Here is a 6,783-nt window from a genome sequence, read left to right as displayed (position 1 = left end):
CCCAGGACCCTGGGATCATGGCCTGAGCCAAAGGCAGACGCTTAACCGACTGAGCCACCCAGGCGCCCCAGATTGTACTCTTTGATACAGAGCCCATTATCAAGTAAGAGATTTCTACATTACTTGGTAGGTTACCCAGCCATGTTTCATTTAACCCTCATAACAGCTTAATGAAGTAGACGAAGCTACTACTCCTCTTTCCATTGTACAGCTGAGCAAAGTGAGGCCTAGAGAGATGAAGAGACTTGCCCAGCTAGTTAATGGCAGAACCAAGACTAGTCCCAGCTTTTTCTGCTCTGCCACATAAGTGATGTCAGTCCTGGGAAGGAGAGCACCATTGTTGTGAGTCAGATTTTTTTACTTTTTAATCGTATTTTCACATGTTGACATCCTGTTTTCTTTTGGACCCATTCTAAATTAATTTTTGGATTGGGCTCTGTGAGGTTGTGCTGCTGAGGGGGAGTGGGTGGACAGGAATCCAAAGTACACGGGTCTATGGCCAATGGTCTGCTTTCTTTACAGCCCAGGCGATCCAAACCAAATGTGACAAATGGGCAGAATCTCATAAGTATTCCAGCTCGTCCCTTCCCTAGTTTGATTACATTGTACCGGATGGCATTTGGAACTCGGTTCAGGGTGCATAGAGCTGAATTATGCAATTTGCCAATATGCAATTAACTGGAGTAGCAACACATTCAATCTAATGGGGGCCAGACAGAGACTGCATAATTCTTGGGAGCACAAGTTGATTATGCAGTTTAGTGATATGCACTTAAGAGAAGTGCACCACATCTATCTGATCCCATTTCTTCCAATAGATTCTTCATGGCACTTTACTCCATCCTTTCTACTTTTATGGTCAAACATATTCTAACCTGTATCCACTTGAAATGAGAACCTTACAGTTCATATGTAGATTCAGGATTCATTTCTCTTAAGAACCAACCTTTAAAAATTTTAACTTTTGAATGCAAAAACGAATAGGCACGTGAGAAAGGAAAGGGGTGAATTGGGGGGCTCTGTATGTCTGGGTCTTAAAGATAGGGAACAATACCTGAATTGTGTAATTTAGGGTGCTTCGTTTTCAATTTCTTTTTTTCCCCTTGGTTAGGAAGTTGTGTTTCAAATGCAAACGTGAGGTGCATGAAAAGATTTCTTTTTAAAAGCCATGGCCTTTGCAGTTGGTATTTTTTTTTTTAACTTGAGAATGGATATTGTAGAAAGGGGGCCCTTTTACGAGAAACTCCAATTAAATGACAGTTCATTGAGTGTAGCCAGTTTTAAGTTACTCTGATGATGATGGATCGTTAATTTAATTTGGCAGGTTTTACTGGTTTACTGTATGCTTGCTGTATGTCCTGGATTGACCTAAATCCTTTGGGGGGCCCCCAGAAGTATAAAATATGGCTGCCTGTCCTCAACCTCCTTAGCAGGTCACAAGTCATGCATACAAAGCAATTGAGGGACAATAAAACACAGCATATGATTACGTGTCCAATATGGTTGTTAAAGATGAAAGAAATCAAAGAGAGAAAGTAAACTGGGCTGGAATTTCTCATCACTAGAGGGAGACAGGGAGAAGCAAGGGTCAGAGCTTCACATATACTAAGGTCACATCAAAACTATTCTGCAAGGGTATTACCGTCCTAAATTTACAGATGAAGAAGCTGAGGCTCAGGGAGGTTAACTTGTCCGTGATCCGCAGGTAGTAGAAAACAAAGTCAGAATTTAGAATCAGGTCTACCTGTCTCCACACTTCCTCCTTGGAGGTGTTCAGGTGGGAAGCCATGGCAGATAGGCTGTGGAGGGTTCAGACATCTGTTGGGAGAATTAACTGCATGTTCATCACCATCTCTCCCCATCCGGGGTCCTATGGTATGGAAAGATTTCAAGGAGCAGGTGGGAGTTGTGGTCTCAGTTTTGAGAGAGCTCCTTCTTATCCCTTTAGCAGAAGAGATGACGGCCTCACAGAACTTTTCCTGAGTTAAATATATTTCTGCCAGTGTAGCAAAACCAAATGTGGTGACTGAGCAAAGAACTTTAGCATTTGTGACTGTTGTGGTAGGCAAGGAAGAGAGGGTAACAAAGATTAATTGTCATTTTATCATCAAATCTCCTTTCCTTGAAGGAGAAGATGCTCATGGCCCAGGAGTAGGGAGCCAGGTGTGACTGGGCCTGGCAGGGACCAAATGGGTCCCTATCTTTTAGGTTTGTGTCGAAAGCACTTCTGGGCTGTCTGCTACTTAGTAATTTACTCTTTGCCTGTATTAGTTTTCTACTGTTGTGTAACAAACTTAGTGACTTGAAACAATATCCATTTGTTATCTCAGTTTCTATGAGCATGGAGTACATGCAGAGGGTAGCTGGTTCCCTTGCTCAGAATCTCACAAGACTGAAATCAAGATGTCATCTAGGGCTGCATTCTCATCTGGAGGCTCAACAAGGGAAGAATCTACTTCCATCCTCATTGAAGTTCTTGGTGGAATTCAGTTCCTTGCAGCTGTGGGACTCATAGTGGTTTCTGTCTTTAGAGAACCCTTTGCAGTTTGCAAATGCTTTTCCATTCTAAAATTAACCACATGCATTCTCTTCCTATTCTCAGCTAAAGATTCCACTGTTCAAACAATGGTCCAAACCAAAATCCTGAAAGTCACCCTTGATTTCTCAATCCACTGGCGAGTCCTATGGGCTACACTTCCAAAATAACTCCTGAATCCAACCACAGTTTCCATTTCATAGTCCCCACCATTGTCTGAGCCATTGTCATCTCTCACTCAGCCTGCTACAATGAGCTTCTCACTGCTCTTCCTGCTTTTCCTCAAGTTCCTCATTCTCCAGTGAGCAGCTGGGGGTAGGGTGGGGGGGTTGTAAGAGATGGAAATAAGGTCATGTCTCTTCCTTACTCAAAATCTTCCCATGACTTCTTGCTGTAATTACAATAAAATCCAAATTCCAATCCTCCAGAATCAGTTCCCTGCTTGTCTCTGATTTTACATCCTACCACTCTCCCTCTTAGTCATCATGTTTTGGCCACCCTGGCTTGCTTCTGTTCCTCGAATGTGCCATGACCTTGTCTGCCTTATAGTCTTTGCCCTTGTTATTCCCTTTACCTGGAACTCTCTGTCCTTGGATCTGCACATGACTGTCTCTTTTTCTTTTTTTTTTTTAAAGATTTTATTTATTTATTTGAGACAGAGAGAATGAGAGAGAGAGAGAGAGCACATGAGAGGGGGGAGGGTCAGAGGGAGAAGCAGACTCCCTGCCGAGCAGGGAGCCCGACGCGGGACTCGATCCAGGGACTCCAGGATCATGACCTGAGCCGAAGGCAGTCGCTTAACCAACTGAGCCACCCAGGCGCCCGACTGTCTCCTTTTCATTAGTCAGGTCTCAGTTCAATGTCATCACTTTACAGAGAACATCTCTGACCACCTTTTGCAAAGTAACAATTACCTCTCAATCTAAAATCCCTTCATCCCATTACTTAATTTCCTTTTTCTCATATCACTTATTACTGCCCCAAATATCTTCCTTTTCCTTCCTTCTTTCTTTTCTTCTGTGGTTAATTTTATGCATCAACTTGACTGGGAGAAAGGGTGCCCAGTTTAAACATTGTTTCTGGGTATGTCTGTGATGGTGTCTCCAGATGAGATTAGCATTTGAATCAGTGGATTCAGTAAAGCAAATTGCCCTCCCCAATGTGGGTGGGCCTCATCCAATCTGTTGAGGGCCTGAATAGAAGAAAAACACAGAGAAGAAGTAATTTGCTCTCTGCCTGACTGCTTGAGCAGTTTTCTCCTGGTCTTCTCCTACCCTCAACACCACTGGCCCGCTGATTGTCAGAACTACACCCTGGCTTTCCTCCAACTTTAACTTGTAGATAGTAGATCATGGGACTTAGCCTCCATAATTGCATGAACCAATTCCTTATAATAAATCTGATCTTTTTAATAATTAAATCTTTATATATCTCTTATTGGTTCTGTTCTCTGGAGAACCCTGATTAATCCCTTTTCTCCCTCACTCCCTCTCCCTCTTTCTCTCTCTTTTGCTTTCTTTACTTATAAATCTATTTTATACATGATAATTGCCTTCTCTTCTTTCTAGAATATAAGCTCATGAAGGAATTTCGGCACTATGCCTGGCACATAATAAATGTTCAGTAAGAATTTGTGCAATAAATAAATGAACATTGCAATGAGGCTAAGAGAGGGGTTACTAATTCCCATTTTTATCAGAAATAGTAGGTCACTTGCCCAAAGTGAAAGTATCATCCAGTGTTTAGCCATGAGCTCTCCCAAGGGCAGGACTATGTTTTATACATTTTTCTTGCCCCACCGAGTGTCTGGAATACAGTCCCTGGGAACAGGATAGAGTAGTGGTTAGTTATTCGGAGTCCTGACTCTGCCATTTACCGTGTGACCCTGGGCCGGACATTTAACCTCCTTGAGGCACAATTTCCTCATATGTGCAATGGGAATAAAAATAGTACATACTTCGTAAGGTTATGAAGAGTAACTCAGTATAGGCAAAGCTCTTAGCTCACTGCTTGACACATATTGAGGGCAATACATTTTCATTTTCTTTTACTTTTGCCTCTTTTCTCTTAGTAGGCATTCAATTAATTTTGAGTCAACTCATTTAATTTTCTATAGTTTTCAAACTATGTCAATGAAGCAACTTATTTGCAGTTTCTTTAACTCCAAGCAAGGATTCTTTCTTGACTTCACACAAATGTGAGTGGCATTCACACCATGCAAACCAGCAACATTGCCCAACTGAGAAATTCTCCCACTCCCCCTTGTAGCCTTCTGTGAGATTTGGGGCTGAGAGCGAGGGCTCTGGTGAGGGGGGAGGAGCTGCCAAGGGTGGATGGGGTTTTGTCTTCAATTGTGAGCAGAAATATTTCAGGTCTATACCATTTCCAGGGAGTCCACCTCCAAGCTGGATTTTTAGAATCCCTCTTGTGGTGCTTTCTTTGGAGATGGAGAAAATGCTCCCCTCTCTCTTCTTTTATCCTCCCCTATTTCCTTTCTCTTTCCTCCTTTGCCCAGTCACTGTTACCTTCCCTTTTCAGCTTCCCCCATTTACGTCAACACAATAGCTCTACTCAAAACCCTTCTGCCTTTGGATCTCTTTCTTTACTAATTCTACCAGAAATGCAGCAATGACAAGCCAGGTGGTGGAATGTCAAACAGGAGTCAGAGTTGGGCCTGAGTTGAAATGATTTGCTACTGTTACCTCTGTGACCTTGGGCAAGTTCGTTAATCAACTTCTTGGTGCCTCTGTTTTCTCACTGGTAAAATAATAACATCTGCCTCACAGCTTATTTACGAATATTTGATGAGCACTTAGTAGGTGTCTAAACAATACTAGTTTTATTTCTCACCTCCATGTCCCAACCAAATGGACAGATTTGAATTTCACTCCAAAAAGAAGAGTCAAACTAATGCTCACAGCAGTTCTGTTATAATAGCCAGAGATTAGAAGCAACCAAAATGTCCTTTAATAGGTGAATGGTTAAACTGTGGAATACTACTCAGCAATAAAAAGGAATGAACTGATATGCACACAGCAACATGGCGAATCTCAAAAACATGCTGAGTGAAAGAAGACATACACAAAAGGGTACCTACTGTGTGATGCTGTCTATGGGAAATGTGAGAAGAGACGAATATAACCTACAGTGCTAGAAGACAGATCAATGGTCATCTGGAGCCAGGGGTGAGAGTGGGGACTGATTGGTGCAAAGAAATGTTTTTGGTTGATAGAATCCATAAAATTGTTTCTGGTGGTGGTTGCATAAGTCTACGACTTTGTCAAACGTCATGGATACGTACAATTAAAATTAAGGCCTTTTACTATAGGTAGACTCTACCTCCATAAGTTGAGTTAGAGAAATAAGAATCAAACCGACAATTTGGATAACTTGCTCTTCACAGTACCTGGCAATGAGATTTTGCCTTTAGCACTCATCATCAGGAAAACAATTCCTTTGTTGCACAGATATTCCAATAAGAGGTATTAGCCACTCCTTGGAGTGAGGAGGAGTTCGGGTGTAGACTGTGGTGTTTCATGGTTTGGGAAGGAGAACATCTGTTGTCTCCCACCAGCCTTGTTCCTTTGTTCCCTGAGGGTCTGGGGTGTGTTCTATTACTTTATTAAGCCTTCTCAAGTTCCGCCCATCTTCTTTCATCCCCCACTTTCCCCTTTCCTTTTCTTCCTTTCTTTGTATTTCTTTGCCTGTCAAGTTCCGTGAAGTTCTGAATCACAGAGAAACAGATCACATTAATCTGAAAAGCCAGGTTCAATCAGGAAAAATAAGCAGGAAGTTTTCAGACAATTGTCTTGAGAGAATCCAAGACAAAGTTTTGCTTTTTACCTTGTTCTCATAATAATCTGGGTTTCTTAGCCTGAATAATTAAGGCTAATTCTTCATTACTCTCTTCATCTGTGCCAGTGGAGAAACATGGTGAGCTCCCGGGTGTCTGGAATTTGTAAATGAGGAAAACTGTTATAGAAATAGTTGGGAATCAGTTGTAATAAACAAATTTTAAAAAGAAATAATAAAATTATCATTGTAAAAGGACCAGAAATATCACTTCTTTGGTGAGTATCTTTCTCATTTATTTTTTATATTTTCATTTCTTTTTTTTTTCTTTTATTATGTTATGTTAATCACCATACATTACATCATTAGTTTTTAATGTAGTGTTCCATGATTCATTGTTTGCATATAACACCCAGTGCTCCATTCAGTACTTGCCCTCTTTAATACCCATCACC

This window comes from Leptonychotes weddellii, chromosome 4, assembly GCF_054177405.1.
Source record: "Leptonychotes weddellii isolate Sample4059 chromosome 4, ASM5417740v2, whole genome shotgun sequence".
In the NCBI taxonomy this organism is placed as follows: Eukaryota; Metazoa; Chordata; class Mammalia; order Carnivora; family Phocidae; genus Leptonychotes; species Leptonychotes weddellii.
Note: the sequence above shows the minus strand (reverse complement) of the source record.